Genomic DNA, 19469 nt, shown 5'->3' with positions numbered 1-19469 from the left:
ATTCAATTAAATCACTTAATATTTGAATTATAATCACACTATTAGTAGTCTTAGCAGTAATGAAGCCAGGCAGCTCAGAAATACTCTTAGCACAAGGACTGCAGCAAGGCTGCAGAGCTGAATACTGCATCTGCTGTCTGGCAATATTGGGAGTGCTATTCATTCATTGTGAATTAACGTCCTCTTTGAAAGTCAAGGGAATGACAGAATGAGGCCAATGAGGAATATACAAGTTTTGCCAAACGCACTTTTCAATCTTTAAAGGTTTTCCCAGCACCTTACTGAAGAAATGTTGTCCAAGAATACTGCATTAGAAATATAAATGTATTCTTTTCTTATGGCGCTCATGTACAATATTATACATTTTTAGTTCAATGGTTCTTCACTAGGATATAACTATTTGATGAACAGGTTTGTAGGTTAATTAGCTTCTGTAAATTGCCCCCAGTGTGCAGAATGCAAAATTGGGATAACATAGAACTAGTGTGAATGGGTGATCAAAGGTCAGCATGGTGGGCCAAAGGGTCTGTTTTCATGCTGTATCTCTAAACTAAAGGGCAAATCTCCCTTGCCAAGGCACGTCGTTTCGATAAACATTTGGTTCCACCTTTAGGCTTTAGACTTTAGAGGTACGGTGCGGAAACAGGCCCTTCGGCCCAATAAGTCCGTGCCAACCAGCGATCACTCCACACACCAACACTATCCTACACACTTGGGACAATTTACAATGTTACCGAAGCCAATTAATCCACACACCTGTATGGCTTTGGAGCATAGGAGGAAACCGGAGCACCCAGAGAAAACCCAGGCAGTCACAGGGAGAACATACAAACTCCGTACAGACAGCACTGGTAATCAGGATCAAACGCAGGCCTCTGGTGCTGTTAGGCAGTAACTCTACCGCTGCACTACCTTGCTGTGTATGATGGTACGAGCGTATGGGGTAATCGCTGGCCGGCACGGTCTCTGTGGTCTGAAGGGCCAATTTCCATGCTATATCTCTCAATTAAGTGAAATTAAACTATAAAGCAACTTTCTCAGATCAAAGCTCTCAACTATCACTACAGCATTCCTGAATTAACTGGAAAATACCAGGGAAAGGAAAATAAATAACACGATAAATGTCATGTTTTCTAGTTTCGTTTATTGTCACGTGTACCGAGGTACACTGAAAAGCTTTTGTTGCGTGCCAACCAGTCAGCAGAAGGATTATACATGGACTCGATAATGTGGATGTGGAAAGGATGTTTCCAATAGTGGGGGAGTCCAGGACCAGAGGCCATAGCCACAGATTAAAAGAATGTAATTTAAGAAAGGAAATGAGGAGCAATTTCTTTAGAAACATATAAAATAGGTGCAGCAGGAAGCCATTCGGCCCTTCAAGCCAGCACGCTCGAAGTGTGCTCAGAGGGTGGTGAATCAGTGGAATTTGGCGCCACAGAAGGCTGTGGAGGTCAAGTCAATGGCTATTTTTAAGACAGAGAATGACAGATTCTTGATTAGTAAGGGTGCCAGGGGTAATGGAGAGAAGGCAGGAGAATGGGGTTGAGAGGGAAAGATTGAATGCCGGGCCATAATTGAATGCCGGGGCAGACTTGATGGGCTGAATGGCCTAATTCTACTCCTATCACTTATGAATTTATGACTGAGTTCGTTAAAATGTCTGTGGCAATCCCACTGAAGACAGCAAACTACATCACAACTGCTCAAATAGAAGCAACTCGCCTTATACTCGCTGCACTTGCGTAAAAGGAAGGAATCAACCAAGCAATGTGCCTGGCAAAGGACATGACCTAGACATGACAAAGATTAATTCAAAACTAATCAGTGGAAATAATATTAAATTGGGTGAGCCATCAACCTGTGGACCAAGATCCCCAGAGTTTAATGGAAGCAATTAGTATTGATTTACTCAAATGTAAATTCAATATATTTTCCGAAGATAACATGTTCAGTGACAATGGCCGAGATGTTCCTGAGTGGCCCCACTATCCACATTCCCCAAAGTCATTGTCCCGGAATCCGTCAGAATAATCTTGCAGGCCCAGGTGGTTCTCTGGCTGAGCGGTGAGGCATAGGGCAGGGACTTAGATTCATACAGCATGGAAATAGGCCCTTCAGCCCCACATGTCCCATCTACATCAGTCTCTGGGTCCAAGTTGTTCTTTGCAGTCCTTCTGAAATAGAGCAGCAACATTAGTCACCCCACCAGTCTTCTGGGAGTACACTCGTGGTTACTGATGATGCAAAAATATCATACAGAGCGATTGCAATTTCTTCTCTACTTTCACACTTGATACACCTGATCAGGCCAGGGAAATCTATCTGCCTTCATATGTTTCAAAACATTCAGCACCTCCCCTACAATAATGTGGACTATCCTCAAGACATCTCCATTAACCTTCCTGTGTTTCCACATCTTCATGTCTTTCTTCACAGCAAAATATTCAGTGGTGTCACAGAGTCATAAAGCTTGGAAACAGGCCCTTCAGCCCAACTTGCCCACTACAGACCAACATGTCCCATCTACACCAGTCCCACTTGCCAGCATTTGGCCATATCCCTCTAAACCTATCCTATCCATGACCCTTTCTAAATGTTGCGATAGTACCCGCATCAACTACCCCCACCGGCAGCTCTTTCCATGCACCCACCTCCATTTGTGTAAAAAAAGTTACCCCTTCAGGTTCCTATGAAATCTATCACCTTAAACCTGTGCCCTCTAGTTCTCGATTCCCCAAGTCGAGCAGAAGACTGTACATTTACTCGATCTATTCTTCTCATGATTTTGTACACCTCTATAAGATCACCCCTCATCCTCCTGCGCTCCAAGGAATAAAGTCCAAGCCTGCCCAACCTTTCCCTATATCTCAGCCCCCCGAGTCCTGGCAACATCACTCGACTTGAATTGTGTTATCATGTGTGATCATGCAGGTTTTCAGTATGAAACCATTAGAACAATGAAATAATCAAAATCAAATAACTCTAAAAATAATTATGCAATACAACTTTTCTTTTTTTTGCAACTTATCTTTCTATTCCCTATCTACTTCGCTGTTGTGTATTCGCCATTGCCATTGGTAGCGCAGTGGTGCAACGGTAGAGTTGCTACCGTACAGCGCCAGACACCCATGTTCAATCCTGACCATGGGTGCTGTCTCTACGGAGTTTGTACGTTCTCCCTGTGACTGCGTGGGTTTACTCCGGGTGCTCCGGTTTCTTCCCACACCCCAAAGCTGTGCGGGTTTGTAGGTTTATTGGCTTCTGTAAATGGTCCCTAGTGTGTAGGATAATGTACGGGGTGATCGCTGGTCGGGCCAAAGGGCCTGTTTCCACGCTGTATCTCTAAACTAAACCAAAGTAAACATAAATAGGTTCATGGGCACAGCACAAGATCTGATCTGACAGGTTTGCTAACATTTTTACTGGGAAATCTCTCTAAAATGTTCACCAGAGCATTACTAGAAAAATCAGCCTGCATCATTTTTTGAGACCTCTGCACCGTGCAGAGATGTCAACCTCTATGCGGAGAAATGCCTGCAAAATGCAAGGCCAAATAATTTGAGACATCAACCGTGTGCTGAGGAAGGAAAGATTATTGGGTTTCAGAAAGAGTTGCAGCTTCGGGATTTCCTCATGTCATACCGAAAAGTACAGGCCACCTTGTGGGGTTCTTTTTGAGGCAACTTTGTGCTGCTTAAATTTGCAACTATAAACTGTATTGCAACTGTATTGTATTGTAGGCTCTCCCTGAGTTATGTAAGAATTACATTCTGTGAACCCTTACGTAAGTCAGATTTTACATAAGTCAGTATCACAACCCCTAACCCCTGCGCAAAATAACTCACTGAGAATATTAACTGTCTCAGCGGTGTCCTGCTGTGTCCGGGCTACTTCCTGCAGAGCGCGGTCTTCTGGGTAATCACTGTCGCCATTGCCAGCTTGTTTCCGATGTAAATTTGAGCAGCACGGCGGTAAAGCTGCTGCCATGCAGCGCCGGAGACCTGGTTAGATCCTGACCATGGGCGCTGTCTGTATGGAGATTGCACGTTCTCCGTGTGACCACGTGGGTTTTCTCTGGGTGCTCCGGTCCCCCCCCCCCCCCCCCCCCCCCACATCTCAAAGATGTAACAGGTTTGTAGGAGAATTGGCTTTGGTAAAAATTATAAATTGTCCCTATTATGTAGGATAGTGCTAGTGTATGGGGTAATCACTGGTCGGCATGGGCACCAGCTGTATCTCTAAAGTCTAAAGTCTAAAGTAAGTTGACTTGAAAAGTCTGGAGCATTCGATGCTTGGGACTAAGTCAACTTGCCATAAGATTCACAACATGGGATTCCTATAATATCACTGACAGAGGAAAGGATAAGAAGTAGTGCCTTGTAACATGAAATACTTCTGACCATCATTGAAAAGTAAAGCACAGGAACAGACCCTTCGGCCCACAACATTTGTGTCTTCCTGGATTGGTTGCAGAAATTAGTTTGCGATGACAAATTTCGCTTTCTGCGAATTAGTTCTGGCTTCTGACTGTCTATAATATAAAACAGTAACTACTGGAAATACTCAGCCAGTTAAGCAGCATCTATTGATTGATTGATACTTTATTATCGCATGAGATATATCACAGTGAAACTCTTTACTCTGCAAACCATACACAAGGGTATGCAAAGAGTCGCCACATGTAGACCGTGGACAAAGTTACAAAGTATTCAGTATAGTCCCCAATGGTCCCTCCTTGTTCCTACAGGGAGGAGAATAAACTTGCATAAGATTTGTGCTTGATCATAAAGAGGTAAGGCTGTTTTATTTTTTTTTATAGTTGCAAATTTAAGCAGCACAAAGTTGCCTCAAAAAGAACCCCACAAGGTGGCACTCTATGGCTGGCTACATGCATCTGTCAGTGTGTTGGTGGGGCCAGTTCAAATTACTATTGCTTCCCCTGAGGGAAGTGGAACTCCCCCAGCAGGATGATGTCAACACGTTCACGTGCATTCATAGTCAATGATATCACTCAAGGTGCAGCCCCTCTGCTTCAGGCATGGTCAGGCTACGTATGATAGACACAAAGTGCTGGTAACTCAGCGAAACAGGCAACACCTCCGGAGAAAATGGAGACAATTTGGGTTGGGACCCTTCTTCATTCTGACCCTTGTTCAAACTAAACCCGAAACGTCTCAATTTTCTCCGGAGATGCTGCCTGACCCACTGAGTTATAGCCAGCGTCTTCGAGTGGACCCCATGTAGACTCTTAGCGTGGAAACAGGCCTTTCGGCCCAACTTTCCCACACCAGCCAACATGTCCCATCTACACTAGTCCTACCTACCTGACAAGTCCTATTTGCCCATATCTCTCTAAACCTGTCCTATCCATGTACCTGTCGAAATGTTTCTTAAATGTTGCAATAGCACTACTTCCTCCGGCAGCTCGTTCCATACACCCATCACTCATTGTGTGAAAAAGTTACCCCTCGGGTTCCTATCATATCTTTCCCCCCTCACCATAAACCTATGTCCTCTGAACAAGAGATTCTGTGTATCTACGCAATTTATTCCTCTCATGATTTTGTACACCTCATTACTCCAGCACATTGTATCTATCTTTGGTATAAACCAGCACCTGCAGTTCCTTTTTGTTACAGTCTGCGTACCATGTTTACATGGAGTGTGAGAGATTGCAGCCCATGCTCGAGTATAGTATGCTCCTCAAGTTGTAGCTGCATTTTAGCCTCATGGTCTTGAGTGGACTCCTGGGCCACACTATGTGATATTTAAGTTAGTGAGGCAGTAAGGATAGGGGCGAGCTGGGAGAACTAGCCTTTCACAAGCTGCTCCCTCCATTTATTGGAGGCGGGCTGGATTAATCACCATCCAATCTGATGTTTAAATTAGAGAGGCAGTAAGGATAGGAGTGAAAATGAGAATTGTTCCCAAGGGCTCTCCAATAAAATAGAACTAAGATGAGAACAGTTCGTACTTTCGAAGTAAAACTGTGACTTTTGCAAAGATAATTTAAATTCTGATATGCACCACTCTCCCTTGATGGATTCTATCTAGACGTCAACATAGATAGTGTCACCACTGCAATTGCTGGAAATCTAAACTCGGCAACAGGGCCATCAGAGAAATCACATCCAGCCGGATAGCGAATCCCATCATGCTACTTTTCAGGATTTACCTGACCATCTTTGGGAATGACAAAGACAACTCGTGCTAAAAAGAAATAAAGTGCTGGAGTAGTTCAGCCAGTCAGGCAGCATCTCTGGAGGACATGGAGAGGTGACCTGAAAAAGGGTCCTGACCCAAAACATCAGCTATCCATGTTCTCCGTAGATGCTGCCGAACACTCAACCCTATGTTGAGTGACTCTAGCACTCAGCAAGCACCCATTTACACTAATCCCATTTATATTCTCCTCTCAGTCCCCTCAACTGTAAAAAAAACCCAGATCTCTTATGGGCCTGTCCTTAGGCGACCTTTTAGGCAACTGCAGGAGATTATGCAGTCGCAACATGGTCGCCACATGTTCGCGGGTGGTTGCCGGAGAGTTGACTTCATGGTCGTGAGGAATTCCCGCATTCTGGGAACTAGTCACGGCCTCATTATGGTCTCCGTGATTTTTCAACATGTTGAAAAATTAGCGGCGACTAGAATGAAGACGCCATGGAGAGTGGCGAGAATTCTCGTGCCGTAGGTGGGTCGCCAGGAGGTCCTAATGGATTGCCAGGAGGTCAAAGGTTCTTGGAGGTTCTCATAGGTTGTAGCCGATGCTGACCGGTGAATTTCATTAGCTCATTGGAAAAAAAAGGTAAGCAGTAGTTTTCAGAACCAAGGATAACCGACCGGTAATGTTAATGTCTGCCGAGCTTCACAGCCGTGTATCTCTGGCTTCTTAAAAGTTGGCTCCACGCCTTCTCCCCCCTTTCCCCCCCTTTTAAAGGACTTACTGAACACTGTGCTTTAGCCGTCTTTTTACAGCGCCAACCTTCCTGTTCATCGCGGTGTATGTCTGTTTCACCTTGGCTTTGCAACGTGTGAATTTTTTACACAGCGCTTCCCCCGCTTGCCCTGTCCCTGCCTGCATATCGTGCTGGTGAAGGAAGCAATGTGTTTGTGTGTGTGTGTTCCACTCTGACAGTCGCCTTTCCAGTTGCCAGTTTTTCAGGCGACTGCCCGCAACTTGACAGTCGCCGGCAGTACGCTGAAAAATCGCCTAAGTGGGACAGGCCCATTAGGGTCAAACAGTAGATAAAGGTTCAACAATATGTAGTCATATTTAATCTGCGCTCTTCTCCTTTGCAATACCTATTGTACCTGAGTCACTTAGACACATACAGCATGAAACCAGGACATTCGGCCCAACTTGTCAATGCCGATCAGGAAGTCCCATCTAAGACAGTCATATTTGCCATTGTTTGGCCCATATCACTCTAAACCTTTCCTATCCATGTAACCGTCCAAGTCTCTTTTAAATGCTGCTATAATATCTGCCTTAACTACCTCTTCGGACAGCTCATTCCGTACACCCACCTCCCTCTGATTAAAATACTTGCCCCTCAAGTTCCTATTTAATTTTGCTCCTCACACCTTAAACATATATCCTCTTGTTTTCGATTCCCCTACCTTGGGTAAAAGACTCTGTGCATTCTCCTTTCCTATACCCCTCATGAGTTTGTGCACCTTTATAAGATCAGCCCTCAGCCACCAGCGCTCCAAGGAATAAAGTCCTAGCCTGCCCAACCTCTCCCTGTAGCTCAGACCCTCGAGTCCTGGCAACATCCTTCTTAACCGTGTTTATGTATCGTATTAAATTATGTGACTGGATAGCATGCAAAACAAAGCTTTTCACTGTACCTCGGTACGCATGACAATATTAAGCCTCAACCTAATTTAATAATTTCAAAATTATGAGAAAGCTATTAGAATGATTTTTACCTTTCCTTGTTGAAATATAAATCATGTCACTAATTCAAGTTTCAAATGTTAGTGCATCCATAAAACATATTCATTGTGCTACTGAATTTTGAATACTAAACATTTTTTGACAGGCAGATATGATTTGATCAATATTTGACCCAGCACAATCTGTCAAAACTCTGCCAGGATGAAAGATTGCCCAACGGGTTTATATTGCCACATGATGGAATGTGAACATCATATCCTCCAAGGTAATGCAAAAGCTCTCTGCTATTGTTCCAGCTACCTCAGCACTTTTCCCCACAAAATTGTACAGCAGTAAAGAATAGTAAGTCCTGCATTATTATTTAAAGCTATGAATTTAATGGTTCAATAGTTCATTGTCACATGTACTAAGGTACAGTGACATTCTTTGTTTGCGTACAGTTCAGTAAAGTATTACTATACATTATATTACTATATTACTATGTATTACTATCCATACTTAATCTTAGATTAAGTACAAAGTGTATAGAAAAACGGGCCACTGAGACCATATACGAGAGTCGTAGGTTTTGCCGCTATGTTCAAGGTTCTAGTTGCTTTAAGTGCAGCTGGCCATGATGCCCCATTGTCATGGCGGCATTGCAGGGTCGGCCTGGCCAAGTGAAGTTGTAGGTGTCCTCCAGCGTTACGTGTCTCTGTGTGCCGCGTTCGGTCCGTCGCTCGATGCAGTCAAGCCCCAGGCTGCTGCAGGGCATCCAGCCCTCGCTTCATTCTGAATCTGCATTTCAGGCAGAGAACCGTTGTCCCTCTTCTTAACTGGCCACCGTTCAGCCTTTGTGGCCCAGGGGCGCCTCCCACAGCCGACCTTGAGGACATGGAATTTAGGCCGCTCTCACTGATTTTTCACAGAAAAGCTGGAGTAACAACTGCAGTAATTCAAGAATACATTCAGAGATCCTCATGTGGCATCATTTCCACGCCAAGATTGCATTAAAACTAAACGAAAGCAAAAAGTGACGAAAGGAGGTAGAAATGTGTCCATGGGATGAATATTTATTACACAAAACCAGTACCTGTTAAATTTTTTATATCATTTCAATGTCGTCGAGGAGACAGTGAGCATTAAAAAGGTTGAGACAGATTTATTATTATCTTGTGTACTAAGGTACAATGAAAACCAGTTTAGAATTGTAAACCAACATCTGCAGTTCCTTGTAACTATAGTTGTTTTACAGGCTATAGTTTCCCCTGAAATGGGGACACTATGTATAAACACTGCTGTAATTTCTACATGGTGAAACCAAAATGTATAAAAATGGCCTTTATTAAAATCTGACAATGTGCACTTTAACCACATGTGATTTGTTCTATTACAAATCTCAAATTGTGGAATACAGAGGCAAATAAATAAATGATGGGCCTTTGTCCCAAACATTATGGAGGGCACTGTAGGTGTAAGGTGAGAGCGAATATATTTAATAGGAACCTGAGGGATAACTTTTTTTACACAAAGGGTCGTGGGAATATGGAACAAGCTGGGACATCATGGTCGTTGTGGGCAAGTTTTATGACCATTCAGAAGCCAGACAACAGGGAAAGAAGGTGCTCCTAAATTAGATGGTGCGCTATTTCAAGAATTTGTACTTTCTGCCAGACTGGATCAGGGACAAGAAGAAATATTGTACTTCAGCGGTCTTCCGGAAAATAATTAGCCAGTTCCGGTTAGGAATTGAGAACCAGAGGACATTGGTTTAAGATGAGGGGGGGAAAGATTTAATAGGAACCTGAGAGGCAACGTTTTTATGCAAAGGCTGGTAGGTGTATGTAATGAGTTGCCACAGGAGGTTGTTGAGGCAGATACTATAACAACGTTTAAGAAATATTTTGACAGATACATGGAAGATAGACACAAAATGCTAGAGTAACTCAGCGGGTTAGGTAACATCACTGAAGGAAAGGAATAGGTGATGTTTTGGATCGAGACCTTTCTTCAGACAGGTACGTGGATAGGATAAGTTTTGAGGAATATGACAGGTGAATAGGACAGGTTTAGAGGGATATGTGTCAAACGCAGGCAGGTAGGACTAGTGTAGATGGGGCAGAAAGGCAGTGGGCGTAAGTTGGGCCGAAGAGGCTGTTTCCACACTGTATGAATCTATTTCTTCTGAGTCCAACATACAAACCAGCTTCTCCCCCATCGATTCCATCTACAATTCACGCTGCCTCGTAAACATAATCAAAGACCATTCACTACCCGGTCAATCCCTCTTTCCCTTCTCCTGACGGGAACAAGACACAAAAGCTTGAAAGCAAGTACCACCAAGCCTTTGAAGCCAGGTGCTTATGATTCTGCAAATAAGGTTCCATATCATTTTAAAGTATAGAGTAGCATGATTGAAATATTAAAGAACCTTGGATGACGATGAATACATCAGCCAGTTTTGATTGTTGTTTTAATAACATATCCAGTCTTTTAGTTACTTATTTATCTGGACTACAACTGGATTTCAACAAGTCCCTCATTCAAATTTCCACATTAATGTTCCATCTTTTGATTTCTGCACCAAATAATAACATCACACCTTTTCATATTACGCTAAATCTATCACCATTCTGCAATCTTTTCATCTATCAATATCCATTTGCACAAAAAGCTGGAGTAACTCAGCGGGACAGGCAGCATCTCTGGAGAGATGAGAAGGGTCTCGACCCGAAACGTCACCCATTCCTTTTCTCCAGAGATGCTGCCTGTCACGCTGAGTTACTCCATATTTTTGCGTCTATCTTCGGTTTAAACCAGCATCTGTAGTTCCTTCTTACACAATATCCATTTGCAATTTCATACATTTCTGGATAGGCACATGGTTATGGAGGGATATGGATCGTGTACATGCAAATAAGAATTGGTCGTGGCATTGTGTTCGGCACGGAAATTGTGGGCTGTGCTGAAGAGCCAGTTCTTGTGATGTACTGTTCTATGTTGTATGGATATCCAACAAATGGACAGGCATAGCTTGAGACTATATGTTCCCTTATTTATATCTATGACTAAACAAAGTGAATTGAGTTGAAGAAAAAAAAAACTCAATGCAAGAATGAGTTCAACTAGGCAAAGGTGAGTGATGGTGGAGTGGACTGATCTGGCTGATCTGGTGCAGAAAGAGGTGAATGGAACTCAGACTTATTTTAGTGGTGTCAGTGTAGAGGGTTTGGACATCCATTGTGAAGAAGAGCAAGCTGACGCCAGGAAACTGGGAATGTCTCCATGGGACATGGAGAAAGTATACAGTCAAGGCACACTGATTTAAATTCTGTGGGCCAAGAATATGCTGAAATAATGATTCCACTCCAGACAGTTCTGCTTGAGGGTTTTTTAAAGGAAGTCAACCCATCTGCACATATTTGGCTCCAATGATAGTGATACAGAGTCGTACAGCAGGGAAACAGGACCAACTCACCAATGCCGACCAAGATGCCCCATCTAAGTTTGTCCCATTTCCCACATTTGACAACAATAATAATAGCGCCATAGAGTCATACAGCACGGAATCAGACCCTTCAGCCCAACGTGCCAATGCTGACCAAAATGCCTCATCTACATTAGTTCTATCCGCCCGTGTTTGGCCCATATCCCTCTAAACCTTTCCTATCTATGTACCTGTCCAAGTGTCTTTTAAATGCTGTTATGGTACCTGCTTCAAATACCTCCTCTGGCAGCTCGTTCCCTATACTCACCACCCTCTGAGAGAAGAGGTTGCTCCTCAGGTTCCTATTAAACCTTTCCTCTCTCACCTTAAACCTCTGTTTTTTGCTTCCCCTACCCTGGGTAAAAAGTTTCACCCAAGCTATAAAAATGAGTCTTGGTCATAGAAAGTGGGAACAGGCCCCTTTGGCCCAACTTGCCCACGCCAACCAAAATGTCCCATCTACAGTAGTCGCATTTGCCTACATTTGGCCCATATCCCTCTAATCCTATCTGTCTAAATGTTTCTTAAACATTGTGATAGTGCCTGCCTCAACTACTTCCTCCAACCTTGTTCCATAAATGTACCACCCTTTGTGTAAAAAACGTTGCATCTCAGGTTCCTATTAAATCTTTCCCCCCTTCATGTACAGCTCGATAATATCTCTAGCCTGTTAAAACCTCTCCCTGTAGCTCAGGCCTTCAAGACTTGGTAAAGTCCTCGTAAGTCTTCTCTGAACCTTTCCAGCTTAACAACATCTATCCTTCAACAGGGTGACAAACACAATACTCAAATGTGTTCAGTTGGTCTCACCAATGTCTTGAAACACTTGTTCCATATAAAATGTTGTAGTCATCATTATATTGCTTCAAAGGATGTGCTTATTGACTTTCCAGTCTAGTAAAATGACACAGGTTGGCACATAATATAACAGGTTTCCTTAAAACTGAGGGGCCTTTAAAATCCTGGTGAAATAAGTTAATTGTTGAAAAATAATTTAAAGTAAATTCCACTTGTTCAGGTTTTATTTGATAAATGAATAATATGTCTATAATCCCACTCTGTCTCTACTAAATCTCACTTTCCACCTTAATTAATTCTACAGGCTCTTCGAACTCATTTAAAATTTTACCTCAAGTGCAAATTATTTCAAGAAATACATTTAGCTTAACTTGATGTCATCAAATAGATTTTTTCTTTCAATTCCTAAATCAAAATCAATGATTGTAGAACAAGCCAACACAAACCTCCATGGAACATGTTTTGTCATGCCTCTAACAACACAAGAAACTTATTTTGAGCACTAAATCTGAATTCAGTGCATCTGGTTTAATTTAGTACTGAATATTGATGCCCTACATACTCAATAACGCAGGTAGTAAACTGAATAATTTCATAATTGCATAAGTTATGGGAGCAGAATAAGGCTATTCGGCCCATCAAGTCTACTCCGCTATTCAATCATGGCTGAACTATCTCTCCCTCCTAACCCCATTCTCCTGCCTCCCCACAACCCCTGACACCCTTACTAACCAAGAAGTATACAATCTCCGCCTTGAAAATATCCATTGACTTGGCCTTCCCAGCCATCTGTGGCAATGAATTTCAGATTCACCACCATCTGACTAAAGAAATTGCTCCTCATCTCCTTTCTAAAAGTACTTTTATTCTGAGGCTATGGCCTCTGGTCCTAGACTCCCCCGCTATTTGAAGTGTAAGTAACAATTTACAAATATCAATTATCCTACAAACCTGTACTTCTTTGGAGTGTCGGAGGAAACTGGAGTTCCTAAAGAAAACCCACGTGGTCACAGGGTGAACGTACAAACTCCGTACAGGCAGCACCTATAGGCAGGATCTGGGACTGTAAGGCAGCAGCTCTACTGCTGCTGGTGCACAAAACAGATGATGAAAGGAAAGCAAATAAAATCCATCAGTTAAAAGGAAGTTAAACAGAAATAGAACATGGAACAGTACGGTACAGCACAAGAGCAGGCCCTTCGGCTCACAATGTCCGTGCCGAACATGATGCCAAGACCATCACTTATCTACCTGCATATGATCCATATACCTCCATTACTTGCCAATGCAAAATGTGCCTATGCAAAAGTCTCTTAAATGCCACTATCGCATCTAATTTATTTAAAAAAACAGAAAGAATTTGTACATACACAGCGCCTGACAACAGTATGAGAAAAGCCTGATGATTTTAGGTCCAATTAATTTATACTGTGGAGTTACATGTGTTTTTGAGTGAACAAGATGTCAGTCCACTGAGATTAATGACTATTTACAAACAAAAATGTTGAAGAGTATCACAGATGGGACTTAATAATTTGTCTTCATAGCAGCTAAGTAGATGATATATCAGTTTCTTCCCACCACACTTCAGTCAATTAAACTCAGCGTCTTAAGAAAAGATGCATTCTTCCCCTTTCCCCCTCGCCCCCCCCACCAGTCCTCATACTAGCTCCACTGTTCGCATCCTTGTATCATTTCACTATCACCTCTTCCCCAGCCAACAATGGGCCATTATGGGCTCCACCTATCCCAAAGTCATCTGTTGCCAGCCCTGCTTTGTTCTGGTCTTTTCTTACCTCAAGTTCCCTCCCCTCTACTTTCAGTCTGAAGAAGGATCCCGACCTGAAACATCACCCATCCTTTTATCTCCAGAGATGCAGCCTGACCCACTGAGTTACTCCAGCACTTTGTGTCTATAAAACCATACACCCACCACCCTTTATGTGAGAAAGTTACCCCTCAGATTCCTATAAAATCTTTCCCCCTTCACCTTAAACCTATGCCCTCTGGTTCTCAATTCTCCTACTCTGGTAAAAGACTGTGTATTTGCCCCATCTAATCCTCTCATGAACATTTACACATCTGTAAGATCACCCCTCATCCTCCCACGCTCTAAGGAATAAAGTCCTAGCCTGCTCAACCTCTCCCCATTCCTCAGGCCCTCTGGTCCTTGATTCTCCCTACTCTGGGCAACAACTTTGTGCATTTACCTCATCTATTCCAAGCATAACGTGTTTTCTGAAGACTGGTGCCATTGACAATGCACCTTATCGCTTTCAGCATGCAGTACCAGACTTAAGTGCTGAGTAAAAAATAAAATCACACAGATGTTCGACTCCAAACAGACCTTCTCACCCCACCATCTTTCTTCCATCCAGACCATAGAGCTTCACAACATCACTCTTCTTCACGCTTGCCACAACTCCCCGCCTGCAGAACTCGTTCTCATTTTGGTCCTCCTATTAGTACATCCACTATTGGCATCAGGAGGGTTGAGGGAGTGGGGGTGGAGGTAGGTCTTCTACAACCCTAATTTGTTGGTTTAGTTCTACTGCATCTTTATCTCAGTCTTGCATCGTTTGTCTTGCATCATTTGGTCTGTTTAACACGTTAAGAGAAGTCCTGACCCAAAACATCGCCCGTCCAGCCTCCACAAAGACTGCCTGACTCGTCGGGGTTACTGGAGTAACTCAGCGGGTCAGGCAGCTTCCTTGGAGAACATGGATAGGCGACGGTTCGAGTCAGGACTCTACTTCATCCTGTATCTGAAGCTACTGACTGGATTGTAGACTGGATCACTTATCCACTATCTTCTTGGCTTGTGTCGGTCAATTAGACTCTAGTGAAGTGCCTTGAACCATAACTGCAAGTTATGATCTTGCTATGTTCCCCCACCCCACCATCCACGCAATCGTGTCCACCCCGTGTATTCATGGGAACAACGGCTAAAATTCAATCCAGAAAAGCCCACTTGGTCTGCACAGCCTTAACAATCTTTTTAAGCATGGTTAAACTTTCTGCCACCACAGATGCATGATTACCTACAGCGACTGTTCCTAGCTTCCCTCCCGTTTCATATAGCAGAGTAACAGAGACCCAAAGGTCCATAACTCACATATAATGTTCAGTTGTGACTTGCTCACCATTATCCCATTAGAACATGAAACCAACCAAAATCACTGGAGATTATTTACCCACAAATCGCTGGTGTCATCTCCAATATTTGTCAAGAATTATATCTTTCCATTAACCTATATGTTCAGCTTGTTACTGAAGAGTTGTAGAAGCATGGAACTGCAGATGCTGGTTTACAAAAAAAGACACAAGGTGCTGGAGTAACTCAGCCAGTCAGGCAGCATCTCTGGAGAACATGGACAGGCGATCAAATTTTGGATCGAAACACTTCTTCTATAGCTTACTGAGGTGTTATTTACCAAATGAATATTTAATCTTGAAAGGAAACTATCAGTGTACCAATTGTCAGCAGATATAGATACCAAAAGAGGAGGAAATTAAGAGCAACTAAGAGGTACAAATCTACGAAGACTCTGCGAACATTTTGCTGAACATTTGCGCTCAACTCGCCTAGGCCAACGGGATCTCCCGGTTGCCCACCATTTCAACTCCCCTTCCCATTCCCACATCTGACCTTTTCTGTCCTGGGCCTCCTCCATTGCCAGAGTGAGGCCACACAGTGAGGGAACAGAACCTCATATTTTGCTTGTGTAGCTTAAATCTAGCAATATGAAGTTTGAATTCGCTAATTTTAAGTAACTTTACTTACATTCCCCTCCCCTCCTCTCTTGCTCCCTTCCTCCACCCTAGTCATTTCACCAGGACACAGTTCTCCACATTGTTTACCTCTTGAGATCATAGCTTCCCAGGCCAACAATGGACCCGCCAGGCACCACCCTGCCTGAGGTTATTTGTGGCGGCCCTAATTTTTTTTAAATAATATTTTTATTAGAAGTAGACATATTATAAAGTATAGTTACATATTATAGTAAAAAAACTTTTCATATACATCAGTCATACATTATTAAAATTTTCAATTGTCGATTACTTCTGCTTCTAGTGTTTTTTTTATATAGAAAAAGAGAGAAAGAGAGAATAAAGAGTTACAAATAGCAAAAAAACAAAAAAGGTGGAATGGATTACTTATAATACGTCATTGGAGATAGGTTCGTAGATTATAAAGTATGACTTTTCATCTAATCCTGAGTTCAAGTTTCAGTTGGGTTTTCGTGCTGGGCCAATCTATCCCGTCAGATAATTAATGAATGGAGCCCATATTTTATCTAAAAGCTCTTGTTTGTCCATTAAGACAAGTCTAATTCTTTCTAGATAGAGGGTCTCCGACATTTCCAAAATCCACATTTTAATTGTGGGAGTTGTAGGGCCTTTCCAAAATTTTAATATTAATTTTTTTCCGGTTATTATACTGTAGTCGAGGAAATTTCTTTGGCTTGTCGTGAGTGTTAAACTTTGCTCTAATATTCCAAGTATTATTAATTTTGAGTCTTAATCCCGTTTTGTATTAATAACTTCTGAAATTATTTCAAAAATATCAGTCCAGAAATGTTTAATTTTTATACAATTTGCAAACGTATGTGTTAAATTAGCATCTAGATGTAGACATTTATCACAAATAGGAGAGATTTGTGGGAAGATTCTATTTAGTTTTATTTTAGTGTAATCTATGTAAGACTTTAAATTGTATTAAAGCATGTCTGGCATTTAACGAACATTGAAGTATATATTGTAAACTTTCGTCCCACAAATCTTTCGTTATAGGATGACCTAATTCATTTTCCCATGTGTGTCTATATGGTTCCGTCGGTGGTACCTCGTTGTTTAGGAGGGTGTTATAAATATAAGCTATTAATTTTTCAGTGTTAGGATGCTTGTTCAAACATTCATCAAGGATTTCTGGTTCCCTAGTCCTGTAGACTTGTGTATTAGATTTAACATAATCTCTAATTTGTAGATATCTGAAGAAATTATTTGAGTGCAGTCCATGATTCTGTTGTAACTCCTGAAATGAAAGAAAAGTGCCTTTCCCATAAAGATGTCCAATCTTTTTAATTCCATAATTTTTTCATTGTGTGAAACCCTTATCCAAAAAGGATGGCTTGAATAAAGGATTATTTACAATGGGAAGGCATAGTGGTATATTATTCAATTTTAAAACTTTTTTTAATTGTTTCCAAATTCGTATTCCACTATGTATTATGGGGTTTTCCTTATAGGTTTTTTTGTGCAGTTTTGTGGGAGCAAATATGATCGGACCAATTTCAAAAGGTAAACAGTCTTCCTTTTCCATCCTTAACCAATCTGGTTGTTGATCCATTTCTTCCAGCCAGAAATTCATGTTTTTAATATGGACTGCCCAGAAATAAAACAAGAAATTTGGCAAAGCCAAACCTCCATTTATCTTTGACTTACATAATGTTTTTTACTTATTCTATGATTCTTATAATCCCAGATGAAACTTGTAACAATGGAGTCGACTTTTTTGAAAAAAGTTTTTGGGATATATATCGGGATTAATTGAAATAGGTACAGTAGTTGCGGTAAGAAGATCATTTTTATAGCATTAATTCTACCAAGCATTGAAATGGGAAGTGTTTTCCAGTATTGAATATTCTTGTGTAGTTTATTCAGTAAGGGTGGAAAGTTTAGTTTAAATAAAGAGGTATATGTCTTAGTTACATAGATTCCTAAGTATTTAAATTTATCTTTAACTATTTTAAAAGGGGATTGTTGTAATGTATGTAAATTGAGTTTTGTTATTGGCATGATTTCACTTTTATTCCAATTAATTCTATATCCTGAAAACTGACCAAATTGAGTTATTAAATTTAATAGATTTGGAATACTAGTTTCTAACTTTGTAATATATATTAGTACATCATCTGCATATAAGGAAATTTTATTCCTTGTGTCTCTAGTGTTATATCCGTATATTCCTGTATGGGTTCTAACGCTTTCTGCTAAGGGTTCGATTGCAAGAGCAAATAATAGTGGGGATAGTGAACATCATTGTCTACAACCTCTAGAGAGATTAAATTTAGTTGATAACATTTGGTTTGTTAATATTCTAGCTGTTGGATTAGAGTATAACAATTTAACCCATGTACAGTACTTCTCTCCCAATTAAAAATTTTCCATCACCGAAAATAAATATAGCCATTCTACCTGGTCAAATGCTTTTTCAGCATCTAACGAAATAATTGCTAGATCTGCATTAGGAATTCTATTGGAGTATATAATATTGAATAGTCTTCTCAGATTATAAAATGAATAACGTTTTGGAATAAAACCTGTTTGGTCAGGGTGTATTAATTTGTTAATCACTAAGCTCAATCTATGAGATAGAATTTTAGTTAATATTTTCTGATCAGTATTTAAAAGGGCTATAGCTCTATATGAACCTGGGTCTTCAAGATCCTTATCCGTTTTTGGTGTGAGTATGATTGTAGATTCATTTAGAGTTTCTGGGAGTTTCTGTTGAGTGTAAGCGTATTTGTACAGTGTCTGTAGGCGTGGAAAAACCAGATCATAATTTTTTTAATAAAATTCAGAACTTAGACCATCAGGACCTGCAGCCTTTCCGTTTTTTAAAGATTTAATTGACTCTTCGATGTATTTTATCGTAATTTCAGCACCTAGTGATTCTCTCTCTTTCTGATCTAAACCCGCAAGCTTACATTTCTGTAGAAATGTTTCCATTCCTGCTGATTGTTCTGTTATTTTAGATGAGTACAATTTTTGATAGTATTGTAAAAATCTATCATTAATATCTTTAGGCAGTGTTAGTGTTTCTCCCTTGTCTGTTCTAATTTTGTAAATTGTTTTTTCCCCGTCCAGTTTACGAAGTTGTCGCGCTAATAGTTTTTGTGGTTTATCACCAAATTCAAAATGTAATTGTTTTGTATGTTGATAAAGTTTTATAACTTGGTCTGAGTATATCTTGTTCAATTTATATTTCAGTGCTGCAATTTTATTGTGTTTTATCATGGATGGTGCTGCTGCATTTTCTATGTCTAATTGCCTTATTTCCATTTCCAATTTCTGTTGTTTGGCCCTATTCTCTTTGTTAAGAAATGATTGAGAAGAGATTAATGCTCCTCGCACAAATGCTTTAAATGTTTCCCAAAGAAGGGAGGCAGAGATTTCAGGGCTATCATTAGCCTCAAAAAACATATTGATCTGTTTAACGAGGTATTCATTACATAACTTTTCTTTTAAGATTTGGGGATTAAGTCTCCATTGTGACTGTGTCTCTACCATTCCGTTTAA

The 19469-nt window shown here is 41.1% G+C and overlaps 1 protein-coding gene and 1 long non-coding RNA gene across 3 annotated transcripts in view; both read right to left on the bottom strand.

Moving 5' to 3' along the window:
• The window catches only part of LOC116975236 (polypeptide N-acetylgalactosaminyltransferase 13), a 234818-nt gene that overhangs the window by 91532 nt on the left and 123817 nt on the right, over positions 1–19469 (bottom strand). The gene's annotated exons all lie outside the window — the stretch shown is intronic.
• On the bottom strand, positions 5487–7645 carry LOC116975238. The gene is made up of 3 exons (XR_004412571.1): positions 7586–7645; positions 5749–5750; positions 5487–5497 (listed from the first exon to the last, which is right to left on the bottom strand). It is a non-coding gene; the product is annotated as an uncharacterized LOC116975238 (long non-coding RNA).

This window comes from Amblyraja radiata, chromosome 7, assembly GCF_010909765.2.
Source record: "Amblyraja radiata isolate CabotCenter1 chromosome 7, sAmbRad1.1.pri, whole genome shotgun sequence".
NCBI classification, from domain to species: Eukaryota; Metazoa; Chordata; class Chondrichthyes; order Rajiformes; family Rajidae; genus Amblyraja; species Amblyraja radiata.
The sequence above is the reverse complement of the archived record's forward strand: the minus strand, read 5'-3'. Positions and strand labels throughout refer to the sequence as shown.